The sequence below is a fragment of the Rhinoderma darwinii genome, unplaced genomic scaffold, assembly GCF_050947455.1.
Source record: "Rhinoderma darwinii isolate aRhiDar2 unplaced genomic scaffold, aRhiDar2.hap1 Scaffold_88, whole genome shotgun sequence".
Classification (NCBI taxonomy): domain Eukaryota; kingdom Metazoa; phylum Chordata; class Amphibia; order Anura; family Rhinodermatidae; genus Rhinoderma; species Rhinoderma darwinii.
Genome location: NW_027464450.1, coordinates 401,810 through 423,969, shown reverse-complemented (window position 1 = coordinate 423,969; position 22,160 = coordinate 401,810). Strand labels below are relative to the sequence as shown.

General features: G+C 44.4%; 2 long non-coding RNA genes across 2 annotated transcripts in view; both read left to right on the top strand.

Moving 5' to 3' along the window:
* Positions 1-648, top strand: part of LOC142731928 (uncharacterized) — a 45,557-nt gene extending 44,909 nt beyond the window's left edge. The window contains exon 4 of the long non-coding RNA XR_012879294.1: positions 545-648. This is a non-coding gene — a long non-coding RNA (uncharacterized LOC142731928). The remainder of the gene's footprint in view (positions 1-544) is intronic.
* Positions 649-13,880: 13,232 nt separating this feature from the next.
* Positions 13,881-21,781, top strand: LOC142731924 (uncharacterized). Its single transcript, XR_012879291.1, has 5 exons — positions 13,881-14,294; positions 17,269-17,389; positions 17,518-17,720; positions 18,787-18,881; positions 21,274-21,781. It is a non-coding gene; the product is annotated as an uncharacterized LOC142731924 (long non-coding RNA).
* Positions 21,782-22,160: the final 379 nt, after the last annotated feature.

The following is a 22,160-nucleotide window of genomic DNA, read 5'->3' as shown; positions in this document are numbered from 1 at the left end:
AGATGTTAAACGAAGATGTAAAAGAAAGTATTTACTCCGACGGATGCCCTATGTCGCCCATAGACTCCCATGTTAAAAACAAGTGTACGTTGCTTTTTTTTGCTAGATGGCACGAGATTGTATTGAATTGGTATTATGATACATTGTATAACTTGATGCAAGTTAAGGGTTAACACATCTGTAAGGCCCAGTTCACACAAAGTTTTTTTATGCGGAAACCGTATCAGATTTAGTGTAAAAAAAAGTCCCAAACCACCTCCCATTGATTTCAATGGGAGGCGGAGGCGTTTTTTTCCGCGGCGGCTTTCAGCCGCTTGTGTTACAAAAAAGCGGCATGCTCTTTCTTTCCGCCGTTTTTTACCCGAAAAATGCAGCGAAAAAGGCCACGAAAATAGCGGCAAGAATTTGCAGGCAGATTTTCCATTCCTGAATGAATTTTGAGGCAGATTTTTCTGCCTGCAAAAAAACTCTGTGTAAACGGGGTCTAACTGAGAATTATTATTTTTATTTACAATCTATTTACTGTTTTTTCTTCCCTTTTTAGAGATGACGTGTCTTCATATGATGTCATCAGTCCTACTCCTATGTGGTGAACAGGTAAGTTACAAGAGGTAGGTGACTATTTAATATGAATGTATTGTCTGCGTTATTCACATAGAGTATATATGTATACTGCTACACATGGCCGGACGTGTTGCACCCATAAAATGGCGTAATCAGGAAAGATTGGTGACATATTTAGGAATGAATGACTCTCTTTTATGGACAGTTGTAGACACATGAAGGATTTTTGTGGGAATGATCTTCTACATGGGGAATAATGCCGGGGTTGCAGATATCTTGTAATGTCTGCCCCTTACATGAAGAGAGTCTCTATAGTGAGACATATGAGAATGCGTGTACGATTGGGAGCAGATCCCATCTACAGCCCCCATATCCTTCCAAATCACTTTACTGCATCATGGGAAATACCTATTTTTGTTGGCAGCTTTGCCCATGAAGGAACTTTATGCTTTAGGTTGGGGCTACATGGGAATTTCTAATCATGTGCAACACAAATGACTACTAGTACTACAGGGGCTCAGCAAATGTGACATGGCGCCCAGAAACCATTCCAAAATCCAAATGGTGCTCCTTCCATTCTGATCCCTACCGTGTGTCCAAACAGATGTTTATGACCACATGTGGGGTATTGTTTTACTCGGGAGAAATTGCTTTACAAATGCTTTTTCTCCTTAAGTCCTTGTGGAAATGAAAAAAAATTAGCTAAACCTACATTTTCTTTGAAAAAATGTAGATTTTCATTTTTACGGCCTACTTCCAATAAGTTCTGTAAAACGCCTGTAGGGTCAAACTGCTCACTGTACCCCTAGATAATTTCCTCATGGGGTGTAGTTTCCAAAATGGGGTCACTTGTTGGGGGTTTCCACTGTTTTGTCCCCTCAGGGGCTTTGCAAATGCAACATGGCCTCCGCAAACCATTCCTGTTAAATTTGAGTTCCAAAAGCCAAATGGCGCTCTTTCCCTTCTCAGCCTCGCCGTGTGTCCAAACAGCCATTTATTACCACATGTGAGGTACTGTTTTACTCGGGAGAAATTTCTTTACAAATTGTATGGTGCTTTTTCTCCTTTAGTCCTTGTGGAAATGAAAAAAAAATAGCTAAGCCTACATTTTATTTGAAAAAAATTTGATTTTCATTTACACAGCCTACTTCCAAAAATGTCTGCAAAAAACCTGTGGGGTCAAAATGCTCACTATACCCCTAGATAATTTCCTCATGGGGTGTAGTTTCCAAAATGGGGTCACTTGTTGGGGGTTTCCACTGTTTTGTCCCCTCAAGGGCTTTGCAAATGAGACATGGCCTCCGCAAACCATTCCTGCTAAATTTGAGCTCCAAGAGCCAAATGGCGCTCTTTCCCTTCTCAGCCCTGCCGTGTGTCCAAACAACCGTTTATTACCACATGTGGGGTATTGTTTTACTAGGGAGAAATTGCTCTACAAATGTTGTGGTAAAAAATGTAGATTTTAATTTTCATGGCTTAGTTCCAAAAATTTTTGCAAAAAAACTGGCGGGTCAAAATGCTTGCTACACCCCTAAATAAATTCCTTGAGGGGTGTAGTTTCCCAAATGGGGTCACTTTTGGGGAGTTTCCACTGTTTTAGTTCCACAAGACCTCTTCAAAGCTGACATGGTGCCTAAAATATATTCTAATAAAAAGGAGGCCCAAAATCCACTACGTGCACCTTTGCTTCGGAGGCCGGTGCTTCAGTCCTTTATCACACTAGAGCTACATGTGGGATATTTCCTAAAACTGCAGAACCTGGGAAATAAATATTAAGGGTATGTTCACACGGCCTATTTACGGACGTAATTCGGGCGTTTTTGCCCCGAATTACGTCTGAAAATAGCGCCTCAATAGCGCTGACAAACATCTGCCCATTGAAAGCAATGGGCAGACGTTTGTCTGTTCACACGAGGCGTATATTTACGCGCCGCTGTCAAATGACGGCGCGTAAATAGACGCCCGCGTCAAAGAAGTGACCTGTCACTTCTTTGGCCGTAATTGGAGCCGCTATTCATTGACTCCAATGAATAGCAGCGCTAATTACGGCCGTAATTGACGCGGCGTTCAAGCGCCTGCACATGCCGGTATAGCTGAAATTACGGGGATGTTTTCAGGCTGAAACATCCCCGTAATTTCAGCCGTTACGGACCCCCGCCGTGTGAACATACCCTAAGTTGTATTTCTCTGGTAAAACCTTCTGTGGTACAAAAAAAATTGATTCGAATTGAATTTCTGGAAAAAAATAATGAACTTTGTAAATTTCACCTCTAATTTGCCTTAATTCCTGCGAAATGTCTAAAGGGTTAAGAAACTTTCTAAATGCTGTTTTGAATACTTTGAGGGGTGCAGTTTTTAAAATGGGGTGACTTATTGGGGGTTTCTAATATATAAGGACCTCAAAGCCACTTCACAGCTGAACTGGCCCCTGTAAAAATAGCCTTTTGAAATTTTCTTGAAAATGTGAGAAATTGCTGCTAAGTTTCTAAGCCTTGTAACGTCCTAGAAAAATAAAAGGATTTTCAAAAACAGAGGCCAATCTAAAGTAGACATATGGGGGATGTTAATTAGCAACATTTTTGTGTGTTATAACTGCCTGTCTTACAAGCAGATACATTCAAATTGAGAAAAATGCAAATTTTGGTGTTTTTCACAATTAAATACTGAATGTATCGGGGAAATTTTGCCAGTAACATAAAGTCCAATGTGTCACGAGAAAACAACCTCAGAATCGCTTGGATAGGTAAAAGCATTCTGGAGTTATTACCACATAATTGAAACATGTCAGCTTTGAAAAATGAGGCTCTGTCAGGAAGGTCAAAAGTGGCCACAGCGGGAAGGGGTTAAAGAGGCTCTGTCACCACATTATAAGTGCCCAATCTCATACATTAGGAGATCGGCGCTGTAATGTAGGTGACAGTAATGCTTTCTATTTAAAAAAAAACGATCTATTTTCACCACTTTATTAGTGATTTTAGATTTATGCTAATGAGTGTCTTAATGCCCAAGTGGGCGTGTTTTTACTTCAGACCAAGTGGGCGTTGTACAGAGGAGTGTATGACGCTGATTGGTACTCCTCTTCATTCATTTAGGCAGCGCATAGGGATCCTTTTAGATCGCTATGTGCTGTCTTATACTAACACATTAACAATACCGAAGACAGTTTTGACAGTGAATATACATTCCACGGGATGTCTATTCACAATCCCTGCACTTCGTTAATGTGTCTATGGTAGTTACAGTAGAGCACAGCGTAATCTCGCGAGATTACGCTGTAGATGAAAGGTTACAACGAGATGTTGCCCTAGAAAAGGGCCAAAACAAAGAGAGCCCTAAAGAGGCCAAATAAATGGTATCCAAATGAGGACCATAGAAATGGTTCCTGAGTAAGAACTATATAAATAGTGGCCGAGGACCACTGAAATGGTGCCTGCGTGTGGCCAAAAACAGATGATGCCCTAGAAAAGGGCCAAAACAAAGAGAGCCCTAGAGAGGCCAAATAAATGGTAGCTAGATGGAGACCATAGAAATGGTTCCCGAGTAAGGACTATATAAATAGTGCCCGAGGACCACTGAAATGGTGCCTGCGTGTGGCCAAAAACAGATGCCCTAGAAAAGGGTCAAAACAAATAGAGCCCTAAAGAGGCCAAAATAAATGGTACCCAAATGAGGACCATAGAAATGGTGCCCGAGAAAGGACCATATAAATAGTGCCCGAGGACCACTGAAATGGTGCCTGCGTGTGGCCAAAAACAGATGCCCTAGAAAAGGGTCAAAACAAATAGAGCCCTAAAGAGGCCAAAATAAATGGTACCCAAATGAGGACCATAGAAATGGTGCCCGAGAAAGGACCATATAAATAGTGCCCGAGGACCACTGAAATGGTGCCTGCGTGTGGCCAAAAACAGATGATGCCCTAGAAAAGGGCCAAAACAAAGAGAGCCCTAAAGAGGCCAAATAAATGGTACCTAGATGAAGACCATAGAAATGGTTCCTGAGTAAGGACTATATAAATAGTGCCCGAGGACCACTGAAATGGTGCCTGCGTGTGGCCAAAAACAGATGCCCTAGAAAAGGGTCAAAACAAATAGAGCCCTAAAGAGGCCAAAATAAATGGTACCCAAATGAGGACCATAGAAATGGTGCCCGAGAAAGGACCATATAAATAGTGCCCGAGGACCACAGAAATGGTGCCTGCGTGTGGCCAAAAACAGATGCCCTAGAAAAGGGTCAAAACAAATAGAGCCCTAAAGAGGCCAAAATAAATGGTACCCAAATGAGGACCATAGAAATGGTGCCCGAGAAAGGACCATATAAATAGTGCCCGAGGACCACAGAAATGGTGCCTGCGTGTGGCCAAAAACAGATGCCCTAGAAAAGGGTCAAAACAAATAGAGCCCTAAAGAGGCCAAAATAAATGGTACCCAAATGAGGACCATAGAAATGGTGCCTGAGAAAGGACCATATAAATAGTGCCCGAGGACCACTGAAATGGTGCCGGCGTGTGGCCAAAAACAGATGATGCCCTAGAAAAGGGCCAAAACAAAGAGAGCCCTAAAGAGGCCAAATAAATGGTACCTAGATGAAGACCATAGAAATGGTTCCTGAGAAAGGACTATATAAATAGTGCCCGAGGACCACTGAAATGGTGCCTGCGTGTGGCCAAAAACAGATGATGCCCTAGAAAAGGGTCAAAACAAAGAGAGCCCTAAAGAGGCAAAATAAATGGTACCTAGATGAAGACCATAGAAATGGTTCCCGAGTAAGGACTATATAAATAGTGCCCGAGGACCACTGAAATGGTGCCTGCGTGGGGCCAAAAACAGATGCCCTAGAAAAGGGTCAGAGCACATAGAGCCCTAAAGAAGCTAAAATAAATGGTAATGGATGAGTATAATATAGTGAGTGTGGGTAGGTTTGTGTAAAATGGAAGTGTGTTATTTAGTGAGTGCAAAGAAGTATATAATAGATGAGTGTAAATTAGTGAGTTTGGGTAGGTAGGTATATAATCGATGAGTGTAATATAGTGAGTGCAGGTAGGTAGGTATATATTGGATGAGTGTAATATAGTGAGTTCAGATAGGTAGGTATATAATGGATGAGTGTTATATAGTGAGTGCCGGTAGGAAGGTAGGTATGTAATGGATGTGTGCAATATAGTAAGTGTGGGTTAGTAGGTGTATGTCACGTAGTGATGGAGGTATGTGGTGGTGGCCAGGAGCCAGAGGACGTCATGTAGAGGTAAGTATATGGCAGCCGCAGAGAGCCTTATGCCCCCTCTTTTTAGCCTTGTGGGGAAAGTGAAGACAACATTTCCAGAGGAGAGATGAAGCATGATCATTTTCCTCAGGTTCCCAAGATTTCTCCTCAGACCAAAGATTTTCTAATTGACCAGGTACCGGAGCTTCCCTCTGGACCTCTTGGTGCCCAGAATCCTGTTGACTTCATACTCTCTATCAGGAGTGGAGGAAGCAGGAGAACGAGGAAACTTCTTGGAGAAGTGATTCCGGAACAGAGACTTGGGAAGAGGCACATGAAAACATTTGGGAGTTTTCAAAGACTGTGGGAGTCGGAGCTTGTAGAAAACCAAGGATCCAATTTAAAACAGTGGGTCCCCAAACAAATGTACTTGGTGGATAACTAGACCTTGTCTCCTGGGTGGAATTGTGGAGGAACTCCATACTTCTTGTATGCATTTCCCTTCAATCGGCCTACTCCTTTACTTATAGACTCCTTGGCCTCCTGCCCTTTGTGCAAGAATTGAGTGAAACTGGCTGCTGGAACTTTGGACAGTGTTGGAACTGGCAGAGGGATTCTTGGATGCTGTCCATAAATCAAGAAAAAAGGTGTGGATTCCCAGGTGTAGTTATTATAAGCAAACTCTGCCCAGGGAAGGAGACTAGTCCAGTCATCTTAAAGTGCGGACACAAAATTGCTGAAAAAGTTTTACAAAACCTGGTTGAACCATTCCAATTCTCCATTAGATTAATGGTGGTAGGCGGAAAGAAAATCCAACTTAACTTCAAACAACTTGCAGAGTGGCCTTTAGAACTTTGAAGTAAATTTCACTCCTCTATCGAACACGATATGCTTAGGGAGTCATCGCAGACAAAAAATGTGTTTACTGAAGAGATTAGACAGACGTTTAGCAGAAGAAAGGCCGGTCAGAGGAATAAAGTGTGCCATCTTCAAAAAACAGTCAACTACGAACCAGATTACAGTACAACCAGAGCAACTTGGTAAGCCAAGTCCAACCTGCTTGATGAGGGTTTAGTTTATATGCCGTTTGCAGATACAATAAATTTTTGTGGTCGGTGTAGACAGTGATGGCATAATGAGCACCTTCTAGCAAACGTCTCCATTCTTCGAGAGCTAATTTTATGGCCAAGAGTTCCTGATCTCCAATGCCATCATTTTTCTGGGTAGGGGACAAGGCATTGGAGAAGAATCCACAGGAAAGCGTTTTTGCTTTATAATTTTTTGGAAAAAGAACAGCACGCACTCCTTACAGATGAGACCTGCTTCTCCAAGATGGAGGTTTTACTGTAGTCCGGTCCATGGAGAACTAAGGCAGAGGAGAAGGCCTGTTTAAGGCTGAGGAAAGCAGAAACAGCTTTAGAAGTCCGAATTTTGGCAATGAAACCCATTTTGGTGATAGCAGAGATGGGTGCCACCAGGTAAGAAAATTTAGGAATTAATTGTCGATCATAATTAGTAACTTCAGGAAGTCGTTGTATGGCTTTGAGTCCATGGGGACTAGACAATTTAAGTACTGCTGGATCTATTTGAATTCCTTGATCAGAGATATATCCTACAAAAGACAGTCTGGATCACTCAAAAAGCAATTTTTTAAGCTTGGCATATAGATGATTCTCTGTAAGTCGGTGCAGAACAAGACTCTATTGCTTGCGATGAGTATAGTGGTCTGGGGAGAAAACAAAAATGGCATCCAAATATAACAAAACACAGCCGTATAATAGATCTTGCAAAATGTCGTTAACAAGTTCTTGAAAGACAGCCGGGGGATTTCTGAGACCAAAAGCCACAATTAGATATTCATGGTTTCCATCTCTAGTGTTAAACATGATTTTTCCCTCATTCCCTTCACAGATGTGAATCAAATTGTAAGTACCACGTAAGTCTAGCTTGGTGAAAATCTTAGCACCTTGCAGTCAGTCAAAGAGCTTGGAAATGAACGTGTTTTTTTTTTTATCGTGATTTCATTAAGACCTCGGTAGTTAATACAGGGCCTGTTCATCCTTGATGCGGTCTGCCAGACCTTTCCAAAACATAGCGACAAGAGAATCAATGTTCCACTGTAACTCTGTGGATAATGTGCAAAACTGGATGGCATATTGTCCTACTGGAGTAGTGACGAAGAAGCAGATGATGACTTTTTTAAAAGTCGTGAAAAATTCTTGGATAACAAAGATGATGGGTTTTTCCTTTTCCATAGAGGTGAAGCCCAGGCCTGCGCCTCACCAGACAGTAGAGACAAGATGTTGGCTACCTTAGCGTGGTCGGAAGCTAATTGCTGCGCTACTAGCTCAAAACGGATTGTGCATTGATTTAATCCTCTACAAGGCTTGGAGTCGCCTTTGTAACGTGGAGGAGTTGGAAGATGCAATCCAGGACTGAAGGCAGCAAATTGAGGAGGTGGCGATTGCGCCCCAGCAGCAGATAAAACACTTAAATGTGAAGAAACATTTTGTAATAACTGATACAATTGATACTAGCGGACACGTTGCCTGAAATGGTGTCGAAAGTTCTCTAGGATCTGGTTGACCCTCTCCACTTGGCCATTGAACTGTGGATGGTATTCAGAAGAAAGATCTGACTTGACTTCCAGCAGGCCACACAGAGCTCTCCAAAATCTTTAGGTGAACTGTACACCGTGGCCTGAAACAATATGATGGGAAAGAACATGCAGGCGAAATATATGCTGTATAAAGAGACCGGCAAGATGAGGAGCAGAAGGCAAACAAGACAAAAGACCAAAATGTGCCATTTTGAATAAGCGATCTACCACCGGCCAGATGGTATTGCATTTGGATGAAAGGAGTAGATCCCTCACAATGTCCATCGCAATATGTTGCCACAGAGAATCAGGGACTGGAAGAGGTAGAAGAAGACCAGGTGGTCTGGACTTGGAGGTCTTGTTCTGGGAGCAGAAGGAACAGGAAGCCACATAGTCCTGAACATCCTGGACCATGGCTGGCTACCAAAATTGATGAGAAATGAGCTCTCTGGTTTTACGCACTCCTGCGTGACCGGCCAGTTTAGGGTTATGTCCCCAGGAAAGCACTGTCCTTCTTCTGGCTGAGGGAACAAAGGTTTTACGATGATGGATATCCTTCAGTAGGACCGGAGCCACCAGAATGATGCGAGAAGGATCGATATAATATGTTTCACTTGATCAGAGTCATCAAATCACCGAGACAGATTCGGATATTACATCGCTGAAAGGTTTGGCCTCAGCTTACTTGTCCTTAAACACCCACAGCTCATTTCTCAAATTGAAATACATGTCTCAGTGGGAGATGGATATGGGTCGGGAGTTCTCGGAGGAGGACTGGAGGGCTGCTTTACATCACTCACATAGGATATCCAAATGTGTCAATCATATAGAAGCCGTTAGGAAAATTCAGTTTCGTTGGTACCTCACACCTGTTACAACATATGCAAGCCAGGGCTTCTCCTTTGTGTTGGAGGGAATGTGGAGCAAGGGGCACATTATTTCATCTATGGTGGACATGTAAATCAGTCTACCCATTCTGGAAGCGTATCTTCCGCTACATATCAGAATTAATGGGAGCAGAACTTTTACCTTCCCCTTCATTGGCTTTAACTGATATGCAGATGGATGAGATCCCTTTAGAATATAGGTGGCCAATAAGCCATATTCTTATCGCTTCCAGATTCCATATAGCCAAGAGATGGAAAACAGCTGAGGCTCTGAATCTCTCGGAGGTGCTAAACAGGGTTTATCTTCACTTCTATTACGTATTGCACTTTGCTACATCTAAAGGTTATAGGCAGAAGTGTTTGTCTCAATGGGCCCCTTGGACGGAGTTACCCCATGTTCAACTTCTGCTCCGCAAGAACTCTGTCACTCTGTGAATGTATCTGTGCTAACTTATACATGGTTTTCGTATCCTGCATCATCCTGTTCCTTTTTGACATCTCATATGTATAATTGCTTGTATTTATCACCACCACTCTTTGTATGTCTGTTTTTATGTTTGTTTGTCTGTTAATATGTCAGTATGTCAACGTCCGAGGCACGTTTCTGATATCTAAAGGTGCAAGCTTTTTCTGTGTTCTGTATACAACACTGTGAGACTGTATCATTGGGATGTTGTATACTTTTGTATTGTACTTTGGAAAAATAAAAACCAAGTTAATTTCAATTCACCGAGACAGAGCGTCAGCCTTAGTATTCCTTTCGGCAGGACGGAAATGTAACAGAATTTCAAATCAGGCAAAGAAGAGCGCCCACCTGGCCTGGCGCGGATTCAACCGCTGAGCGGTCTGTAGATAGACCAAATATTCGTGGTCTGAAAATAATTACAGGATGCATGACCCCTTCTAGCAGATGTTTCCACTCTTCCAATGCCAATTCAATGGCCAGAAGCTCCTGATCTCTAAGAGTAATTCTTCTCGGCAGGAGAAAATAACTTGGAGAAGAAGCCGCAGGTGACAGTCTTGCCGGTAAGACCTTTTTGCGTCAGGTCTGCACCTGCACCGATAGTAGAGGCATCCACCTCAAAGAAGAATTGCTTGGAGATGTCCGGATGCTGCAATATAGGGGCGGCAGAGACAGACTGAGTTGAAGAAATGCCAATTTGGTCTCTTGGGTCTCATTTTTGGCATTCACTCCTTTCTTTGTAAGAGCTGAAATAGGCGCCAGTAATGAAGAGTAGTGGGGAATAAACTGCCGGTAGAAATGTGCAAATCCCAGAAAGCGTTGAATTGCACGGAGACCCTGAGAACAAAGCCAGTTCAACACAGCAGATATTTTGTTGGTGTCCATCTTCAATCCCTGGTCAGAGACTATATAATCTAGAAAGGGAAGGGAGGATTTCTGGAAGACCCACTTCTCCAACTTTGCACAGAGCTTATTCTCCAGCAACCGTTGAAAGACCTGTCGAACACGTTTCCAATGTGTAGTCAAAGCGGGTGAGAAAATCTTGATGTCGTCTAGATACATCACCACATTGACATATAACGGATCCCGGTGGATGTCGTTAACTTGCTTATCATTGCTTTGCATCAAAAGAGCCTTACAGGCAAAGACATTGCTGCTTGTAAGATTACCCCAAAATGAACCATTTATCGGATCATCCAGTACTTCAAGGAGAGAGGTTCATTTGCTATGAAGAAGGCTTCAGGGTGTCCATGAAATTCCAGCAAGTACCAGGACCTTCTCCTAAAGAGGATTCAGCTATGGGATCGGTTCAACAGCAGTGCAGCGCTTCCTCAGACATCTGTCAGTGCATCTGCACACACAGTGAGGTGAAGGCTTTTGGAGGCTGGACTGGTGTCAAGAAGAGCTGCAAAGAAGCCACTTCTCTCCAAGAAAAACATCAAGGACAGACTGACATCCTGTTTTAAGTATATTGATTGGACTGCAGAGGACTGGGGTAAAGTTATTGTAACGCTGGCGGCAAGTCCCTCTCCTGCCAGTGGTCTCCGTCGCTGGATCCTGTACCTTGCTTGACAGCCTCCTCCACCACGAGGTCGCTAACGTCCACTGATGTCTCCTGCTCACGGCAGCCGGATCCCAAGTGCGCGCTGGCCCAGGCCGTTTCTTAAAGGGCCAGCATGTAAGTATATAATGGATGAGTGTAATATAGTGAGTTCAGGTAGGTATATAATGGATGAGTGTAATATAGTGAGTGCAGGTATGTATATAATGGATGAGTGTAATATAAAGAGTGCAGGTAGGTATATAATGGATGAGTGTAATATAGTGAGTGCAGGTAGGTATATAATGGATGAGTGTAATATAATGAGTGCAGGTAGGTATATAATATATGAGTGTAATATAATGAGTGCAGGTAGGTATATAATGGATGAGTGTAATATAATGAGTGCAGGTAGGTATATAATGGATGAGTGTAATATAGTGAGTGCAGGTAGGTATATAATGGATGAGTGTAATATAATGAGTGCAGGTAGGTATATAATGTATGAGTGTAATGTAGTGAGTGCAGGTAGGTATATAATGGATGAGTGTAATATAATGAGTGCAGGTAGGTATATAATGTATGAGTGTAATGTAGTGAGTGCAGGTAGGTATATAATGGATGAGTGTAATATAATGAGTGCAGGTAGGTAGGTATGTCAGTAATACACTGCAGAATTAAGGCGGGATTCACACGACCACACGACAGGGTTTCCCGGCCGGGTGCCGGCCGTTCATAAATCGGCCGGCACCCGGCTGCATTAGGAATAATAGACCCCTAATGGGGCTATTCACACGACCGATTTTTTGACGGGCCAGGAAAACCGGCCGTCAAAAAAATGGACATGCCCTATATTCGGCCGGGTACCCGGCCGCCCGGGTCCCATAGAAGTCTATGGGGCCGGGTAATACACGGCCATCACCGGAATGTGTCCCGAGTGATGGCCGGGTCAACCGTCACTCGCGCACTCTCTCCTCCTCACAGTGCAGAGTGCATGTGAGGAGGAGGAGTTGATACCATTCGGACGAATGGCTACGCTGGTGATACTGTGTGGCAGGGTCGGGGTGTACAGCAGGTGGAAGGGAGCGCTGCGCTGGCTCTCTTCCCCTGCTTGTTACGGTTCCCGACCGCTGGCTGTGTTTTTACGGCCAGCGGTCAGGGTCCTTAAAACCCGAGCCATAGACTTTTTACGGCTCGGGTTTTAACTTGCTGCCCGCGCGATCGGGCAGCTGAATGTCGGGTCTCCGGCTGTCCGTGACTGCCGGGGACCCTGAGGAGAGGATAGAAGCAGCTTTCACTGCTTCTGTCTTCTACGATGTCTTTTTACACAACGCTCAATGAACGCTGTGTATAGAAATAGAGACAGCAGCGGTGCTGTCTCTATTCCTCCCGGTGATCATGTGACTGGTCACATGATCGCCGGGTGCCGTTAGTGACAGACTGCTGCTGGGTCTTACTAGACCTAGCACAATCCTATTAGTGACAATCGTCACTGTGAGAGGGCTGATTTCCCCTGTAACTGGGGCTGCTGTGCAACTCCAGTTACAGGGAAAAACATGGTGTAAAAAAAAGAAAAAAAATATTAAAAGTTCCAAAAAGGTCTTTTTTGACCTTTGAGGGACAGAACATAATAATAAAAAAATAAGTAAAGTGCAAAAAATTAATCCGATTAAAAAACGGTCAGGGAAAAAACCGGATGCAAATCGGGTCCAAATCGGCCGGTAAAAACAGCAACACGGCCCGGAACGGAATCGGAACGGATGCAAACCGGCCGGGAAAATCGGCCAAAAACGGCCGATTTTCCCGGCCGACACTCGGACCCTGTCGTGTGAATGAGGCCTAAGGCGGGATTCACACGACCGGGTCGCGCCCGAGCCCGAGTGCCGGCCGGTAAAATCGGCCATTCTGCCCGGCCGGTTTGCATAAAGTTTTGCATCCGGGCCGGGCAGATCTGGACAGTGACATCAGCGGCAACTCCTGAAGGGGAATCCCCATGTGTTCGGGGATTCCGCTTCAGGAGTTTCCCCTGATGTCACTGCCCAGATATGGACAGAGACATCAAGCGCTCTGTCCAGGAGCGGAATCCCCGAAAACACGGGGATTCCGCTCCTTCAAGGAGCTAAAGTGCGGCTAGCACATAGCAGAGCGGGGAGATACCTCCCTGCTCTGCGATAGTGGCGTCGCTGCAGTAGTAGCAGCCGCAGCAGCTGCTAGCGGCGCCATCGAAGGTGTCGCCGGGCCAGGGTGCTTTTAAAACAAGCAGGGGAAGGGAGCCAGCGCAGCGCTCCCTTCCACCTGCTGTACACCCCGGCCCTGCAACACAGTGTACAGCGATGCCATTCGTCAGAATGGCATCAACTCCTCCTCCTCACATGCACTCTGCGCTGTGAGGAGGAGGAGATAGAGCGCAAGCGCCGGAAAACCCGGCCATCACTCGGGACACATCCCGGTGATGGCCGGGTATTACCCGGCCCCATAGACTTCTATGGGAGCCGGGCGGCCGGGTACCCGGCCGAAGATAGAGCATGTCCTATTTTTTGACGGCCGGTTTCCCGGCCGTCAAAAAATCGGTCGTGTGAATAGCCCCATTAGGGGTCTATTATTCCTAATGCAGCCGGGTGCCGGCCGATTTATGAACGGCCGGCACCCGGCCGGGAAACCCTGTCGTGGGAATAAGGCCTAACGCAGCATGTGATTACGATTTTTATAAATATTATTCACTTGTATTAAATAGATTTCTACTACATGTAAACATAAAGGTTTTCTATATTTTCTTTGCTATCTTTTCTCTACCCCACATGGCCACTCTATGGTGATGCAGGTGGGCGCGCTATTTCACTGTTTACCTCCGGCAGCAGAAGGGCGAGGTGCAGCCCTGCCACACAACAACAATCCTGGTTCCGCAGTAGAATTTTCTGTTTTTTTGGTGTAAACTTTTTGCATAGATTTTCATTGTAGGATCTGTACAAAGTGGAGCTGCCAGGAGATCGGAGACTTGATGAGATGGACGCATGCAGCTCCCGTCAGGAACATACTGGTTAGGTGAGTCGTCCCACCTCATAATATCCATGAAATATGGAAATAAATAGGTTTTGGACAAATATCAAACTATCACTGCCAGGCAAAAAACTTTAAAACAGAATTTTTAATAAATATTAACTGTAAAAAAAATAATCAAATACCAATTTAATTTTACTACAAAACACATAGCACCTCGATCAGTGGTACAAGCATCTTTGGGGTACTCCAGCGGGTAGAGTTCATAGAACAGGGTATAATACTAGTAATACCAGTTCAGTATCAGGGCATAATAAATGAGTAGTCCCACCTCCCCTTTCTCATCCATATTAGGCTCTGTTCACATCTGCGTTGGGGTCCCGTTCTGACGTTCCGTCGGAGGTTTCCGTTAGAACGGGACCCTGAGCAGACACCGACGAAAACCAGGGGTTTCCGTTTCCATCACCATTGATTTCAATGGTGACGGAGCCGGTGCCCGTGGTTTCCGTTTGTCTCTTTTGTGCTCCGGACCCTTCGTTTTGCCGGAAGCAATAGCTTAGTCGACTACTGAAATCAATGGTGATGGAAACGGAAACCCCTGGTTTCCGTCGGTGTCAGTTTGTGTCTGCTCAGGGTCCTATTCTGACGGAAACCTCTGACGGGAACGTCAGAACGGGACCCCAATCAGATGTGAACAGAGCCTTAGGGCATGACCAGACGTGGCGGAATTGCTCTGCAATTCCGCTGCGGATAGTCCGCAGCGGAAATCCGCAGCGTACACGTTTCTCCATTGCTTTCCACAGCTTTTTAGTTGAGTTCGTTTACACGTTACGGACAATTCTGCGGAGCATAGGCTGTGGTGCGGAATTTGGTGTCCGCAGCATACACTGGCTGTTGCGGACGTGTAGCGGACTTGTTGAGGACTCATTGCGGAATTTCTCCATTGACTTCAATGGAGAGTGAAAATTCCGCAATGAAGTCCGCAGATGTTATGTGTGCTGCGGAGCGTACTGGTTTTACTAACATGATAGTTCTTCATTCTGGCTAAACCTATGTATCTCTAGATCTACAGCCAGACTGAGGAAGTCAATGGGGGGGCTCCTGTAATTACGGGTGATTACGTGTGTGCACCCGTAATTACAGGAGCGTTAATAGGCGATGTCAGTAAATAGTCACTGTCCAGGGTGCTGAAAGAGTTAAACGATCGGCAGTAACTGTTTCAGCACCCTGGACAGTGACATCCGATCACAATATACATCAGCCTGTAAAAAAAATAGAAGTTCATACTTACCCATAACTCCCTGCTTCTTCCTCCAGTCCGGCCTCCCGGGATTACGTTTCAGTCCAAGTGACGGCTGCAGCCAATCACAGGCCAATCACAGGCTGCAGCGGTCACATGAACTGCCGCGTCATACAGGGAGGTCGGGCTGGATGTCGAAAGAGGGACGCGTCACCAAGACAACGGCCGGGTAAGTATGAATTTCTTTTTCTTTTACTAGGGAAAGGGCTGTCCCTTCTCTCTATCCTGCACTGATAGAGAGAAGGGAAGCCCTTTCCCCCTCAATACGCAACGGCCAGTCCGCATCAATTTAATGCCCATTTTAGGCAAAGCCGCGACAGAATCTGCAACGCAGATTATGTGCGGCATTGATGCGGACAGTGTATGCAGAACTCCGCCACGTCTGGTCATGCCCTTAGACTGTCACACAGAAACCTCTGCATGTTCTTTATATCCACAATTTCTAGTTATAATCCCTCCTCATCGGGCTGCAGCGGCCAAACCGCAGGAGAAGTGGGGGGTGTGAACATAATCTTAGGCAGCCTTGGCTGGAATTACAGCTGTGATTGGATAGAGTAGGTCACATGTGGACACGAAGTCCCTGTTTACACACCAAGTTTTTTGCAGGTGGAAAAATCTGCCTCAAAATTCCTTCTGCCGCTTTTTTTACGCATTTTTCGACCACGGCCATTGAGCACCGCATGCAAAAATGCTGCGAAAACCATCTTCTTTGCCTCCCATTGATGGCAATGGGAGGTCAGAGACGGAAACGCTTGAAGAAAGGGCTTGACGCTGCTTTTTCCTGTGAGTGTTTTTTTCTCGTGGGAAAAACGCCTCTGCATCCCATTGAAATCAATAAGATTAGTTTTCGGACGTTTTTTGGTGCGGTTTTCGATGTGTTTTCCACTTAAAAAAACGCTCCAAAAAAACTCTGTGTGAACTAGGCCTAATATTTCTCCATATATTACATGTGGCTTTTGCAGCATATTTGGCTGTGCATCCTTTGCATTACAATCTACTGCAGATTGTTACTGCTGCAAGTTTATGCAGTTTTCTAGAACCCTATTCACATTCATACTTTATGTGTCAATTTGACCATGGAAATCTGCAATAAATATGTAACATGTGAACATAGACTTAGGAGCTACATGTGATGTTTCAGGCTACATTTACACACTGCAACCAGGTTACATCACACTTGTCTTCTCTCCCAGATTGTCCTGGAGACTTCCAAACTAGGGAAGATCTTACATGATGTAGCTGCATAAAGGAAGGCACTCTGCTGGGACTATTTGTGAGGGGGAACTCTGCTTGTAGTGGTTATTGGGGGCAGTCTGCTGGCACTAATTATTGGAGGCACTTTGCTGGCAATATGGTTTATTGAGGGGGTCTCTGCTGGTAGTGTTGTTTATGAGGGGGCAGTATACTGGCACTGTTTAAGGGACAATACTCTGCTGGCACTGTATGGGGGCACTCTGCTTAGTCTAATGATGGGGTCGCTCGCTGATAACTGAGGCTTCTTAGCTGTCCTTATCGGTGGCGTTTACATAGGAAAGAAATTCTCAAACCACATCTCAAATCTCCCTTTAGTTGATTCTAAAAACAGACAAGTATGGCTCAGAAAAACGGCTGCAAACAAATAACCATTGATGTGAATGGAAATGAACAAAATGTTTTTTGCTTTCTGCGATTATTATTGACATGTTTTATAAGACATGTTGCATCTCGTGTTATACACAGCAGGAGGCAACAACACACGTCTTATCACACAGGAAGAGGAAATACATCAGAAAGGGAAACGGGAAGAGGAAGAGCAGCCATGTCATACAGGAAATACAGGGAAGTGACATCATCACAGGAGGTAATGTATATCCTGTGTGCGGGGACCCCAGAAATATGATGAGACTGACGTATCAGGGCTGATACATAGTAATGTTATGTTATTATATATAATTACGTGTGTGTTTAGGCTGTGCTTATATATGTTAGTAGGTCAGACCAGAAGGATTGCGTGTTCTGTATACAAGCTCCAGATAAGAAGAACATGGATCAGCACAACAACACCAGCGCTCCTGGGACTACGCTCCAACCACACAGCATTTCATCCGGAGGATCGACTGTTCCGTAGTCCAAAACGTGGCTTCTCGGGTTCTATTCCTACAATGCAGGAAAAAGTCAATTACATATTTTCAGTAATTATTGTTACAATATCTCCATTAAGGAAATCTCTTGTATGGAATATTTTTTTGTATCACCTTAACTTCTGGTTACACCTGAAATGCCCTATAAGGGTATTTAGATATCATAGAGGGGGGTATCACGCTGGAGACCCTCTCTATGACCCAAATGGAAGCTCTGCGCCACCTCTGTCCAGAGGCTGTGTGTGGTATTGCAGCTTTTCTGTATTGAAATGTATAGGGCTAAGCTGTCCACACATCGCACATCACCTGTGGACAGGTGTGGCTCTGTTTTTGGAAGACAGCAGCTCTATTTTTCTAATTATGTACAACCCCTTTAATTACATAATCTCTTTAGAGGGTTTTCTCCATCTCAGACGTTTATGTGATATCCACCTGTGCGCATGCACGCAGCTCTCTCCGTTCTGTACTATGGGAGTTACACAAATAGTTCAACAGCGCTCAGCTGTTTCCGAAACTTCCATAGAACAGAATAGAGAGAGGGACGTGCGAGGCCTTTCCCAAGTCATTCTCCACCTGGAATCAGCAGCCATTAGACGGGACAGGGATCTGGGAACAAAGCAGGACAGGGTCAGGGAGAGACCTCCGTTTTCCACATAGGTGTGAGTCCCAGAGAAATAGTAAGATGGGAGTACACCTTTAAATAAAACTTCTTGGTGATAATCCATTTTCTTAAGGTGTTTAATTAAACTATGGACAGTGGGGTCGAAGAACCCGCACCCAAAATATCTATAGTGGAGTGACATGCCTGTTACTAACGCTGTATACAAGCTCCCCCCGTATAACAGACAGGGCCCTCACTAAGACTTTGTAGGGGCTCCTAGAGACAAATATATATTGATGTACAGACATTTTCCCCTCCGTTATTGTGCAGCAAGACCTCCCCACATATAACAGGCAGGACCCTCACTGACCCCCTGGACAGACACATAGGCCTGAATATATTTATATCTTTATATTTTCCATTATTCACCTGCAGGAAATGTTATTTTTAGAAATGGGGAGAAATACTTGGAATTGTGTTTTTTTAGTTTCTGATGTTATTTTTGTTACTTCTCAGGTATAAGGAGAAAAGTATCCGGCACATACAAGATGAGACGTGGATGAAGATGTGCGGAGGACTGTACCCCCCCGGGAAAGAGCGGGCTGTCACTGGTATTACCATGGGGCAGATTTACTAAGGCCTCATGCACACGACCATAGTGAGGTGCATTGACCGTGACTTACGGCTCGTACGTCCGCGGAGTGTCACCCACGGCCACCCTCAAATCACGGGCCGTGCATATGACCGCGTGCATTATTTTCTATGAGCCTGTACCGCAAAACACGACCGTAATAAGACATGTCCGTTGTTTTTGCGGTCCAGGTTCCTGGGCAATGCATGGACCGTGGAAACCAAGGTCGTATGCATGGGCCCATTGAAATGAATGGGGTCGCAATTCACCTGCAGATTTGCGGGTGAATTGCGGCCGCAAAAATACGTTCGTGTGCATGGGGCCTAAAACTATCTGAGTTTTACACAGTGTAAACTGGTACAAGGAAGTCAGAAATTGCGCCAAATTTATCACAGTGGTGCACGATGTATGATAGATTTTGCTAGACATGTTAGACACTTTTCTCTTCCTTATACCACCTCTTGGTTGGCTTAGTTTAAGACACGCCCCTTTATTCTAGGCCACGCCCCTTGTCAAGCACGCCGCAAAATGTGTCTAAAACAATTAATAAATATGGCGCACAACATGTACGCCATAATTCTGCCTCAATTTGAATAGTAAATCTGCCCTACTATAAATGTAATATAAATTTGGGGTTAGTATTCAGGGCATATTCCCTATTTAAAGAATTGATAAGAGTCGGGAATCCTTCAGCTTAGTCCATTCTCTCTACTATCAGTCAGTACAGGGAGTAGTAGTACATATAAAACATTACATTGTCACCATGTCAGGTTTATTCTGCCTTCACTGACAGCACAAAGTCTTCATGGTGACTGCAGGACTGGAAGTCAAGGACCACCTCTATGATGTCCGCGGGACCTAATAGGGATATGGCTCTTTTTCCATTTATTTGTTGTTGTACTGTAATGAGAATATTATTTACATGCAGTATTTATTGCTAGGGGTATTTTTTTTTCTGAAAATTCTATAAAGAGCAATTGGTGTAGGATTGGTTCAGACTGGTGACATCAAGACACAAATGTGACCTCAAGAATTCGTCAATGAGCTTATAATCCCGATGCCAATTCTGGCTGCAAGTAATATATAAAGGGGCACACCTACCTCAAGTACTGGCACAGTATAAGGTCATCAGGGTGACTGCAGGACTGGAATTAACGCTCTTTTATGAAAAGTGTGTTTTGCAATGTTCAGCACATGGCAGCTTTGTGTATACAGTAGTATATAGACCCTACTGCACTGATTCTTCATACTATACCCTAATAGAGCATAGTTGACAATATTTGGAATTTCTTTCTAGGGACACTTTAGTTTCAGATGGATTGAGACAGGACTTGACAGGGCGTACCTTTGACAGAACGTGGTTCATTGGGCATGGCTTGTCATGGGGCAGGGTTAGTGAGAATACGCTTTGTGTACCAGATATTCCCTGTATTCTGTCCTCACTATAAAAACATTGCAGTAAGGACAGTATAGAGGGAGGGTATCACCTGCAGAAGTGATCTAAGTAAGTATGGCACGTGACCACTGTGGCCAGTGATTGACTAGTGCGATCATGTGCCGATACGGGACATCACTGGTCCAGCCTATGTAAACAGGCCGGCAGGGGATTGTGAACCGCCGGCACTGGAGCCGCAGAGAATTAGAAGGTGGGTATTTGCTAAATGGTGCAATTTTCAGTTTGAATTACAATTTTTATAAAGCCTGGAAAACCCCTTTAATACCAAACCCTAAAATGTATTCAGACCCCCGGACAAATCCGCTTTATGTACTTCCCGCTCCTTCAGCAGCTCTGGGTCCCATTCGGCTCCGGACCCCACCTCTGCGGGCTGAGCCAGGAGCTGTTAGTGATATTGGCCTTTACATATTGGAGTAATCCAATAGATAACAGCCAATTTTTTAAATAAAATCCTGCGATGTAGTTTGGGTGGGCACTGCGCCTTTGATTGCATGACAAATTTTTCTTGTAGTTCCCCTTTAAAAATTGGTAAGCGGCGGGTAACACAAATACTTCACACGTGGACAGTAAAGTAAAACCCATTTTATTTTGACTGTATTTCTGGACCGGACTGGTCCGGGACTAAACTTGACTGGTCCCTTCGTCAGGTTAAGATCAGATAAAGGGACAAGTCGTGCCAGAAACGCGTATTTAAATAAAATTCTACCATCGCTTGGCGCCCTATCTGTCCCCGTTTTGAAACCTTTGTGTTAACCGCATCTTAGTTGAGCAGATTTACTTGTGAATTTTGTATCTTAGTTGAACATAGAACGCACTATCTACCTACCTGGCAGATAAAGGGTCTTGGTGTGGGTCACGGGGAATATCTTCAAGAGAGCAACTCTTCACTAGGACATTTTATTTATTCTTGTTTCAGAACTGAAGGGAATGTACCGTACAACATCAGCAGGAGGAAGCCCTGGTGTCGAGAACGTCAGCCATGGAAAGGGATGTGCCAGATCAAGGTCTCTACGCTAAAGAGGCAGCAGATATGAACCACTAATGTCCATCTAAGAATGCCGGAACGTCATCCGTCCACACCTCCTCCTTCCCATCCCCCACTGTCCAGAAGGGGTTTTTAAGATCCATCCAATTAAAAGACAACTGTCCAGAAGTCTTTGAAAATGAAGCCTTGTCCATGATTCGCAGGGCTGCGGTGAAGTACAATGGGTTTGGGTGTTTAATGGCAAGTCTCTTCAGATGCCCGGCAATGGACTGCCTCCCCTCGTCCTGTTTGGTAGGGTCTCTGCACTCCCTTTCCTGTAGAACAGCTGCCTCTACAGATTCCCAAGGCCATCCATATTTTTTTCCTGTCTGGCTGATAGCAACACATGTCAATAAAAACATACCTCAATGTATTTATTGTATTTCTAATAAAAATGGATAGACAAATACATAAAAATAATTTGTTTTAATTCCAAAGAACTTTCATAAAATCTATATTATACCTGTGTAATCAATTGTGGACATGGTCACTGATTCATTGAAGTCCAGCAAAGAAATCCCCCAGCCTGAGACATACTGTACTCCGTGTCAGAAGAACAAGAAGCTACAAAAAGAGAGACAACTGCATCCAGTCGATGTTCAACAAAGAGGTTTAAAAGGTGAGAAGACTAATTGACATTTTTTTTCAAGGTATTATCCTAGGGAGCGCTCCTGTTATCATCTTTGTCTCACACTGTATTTTCCTAAGGTACTGTATACATTTCACTCATTAATGCCGACCTAGCCAAGTGAGCACACAACAAACTAAGCCTGCGCACG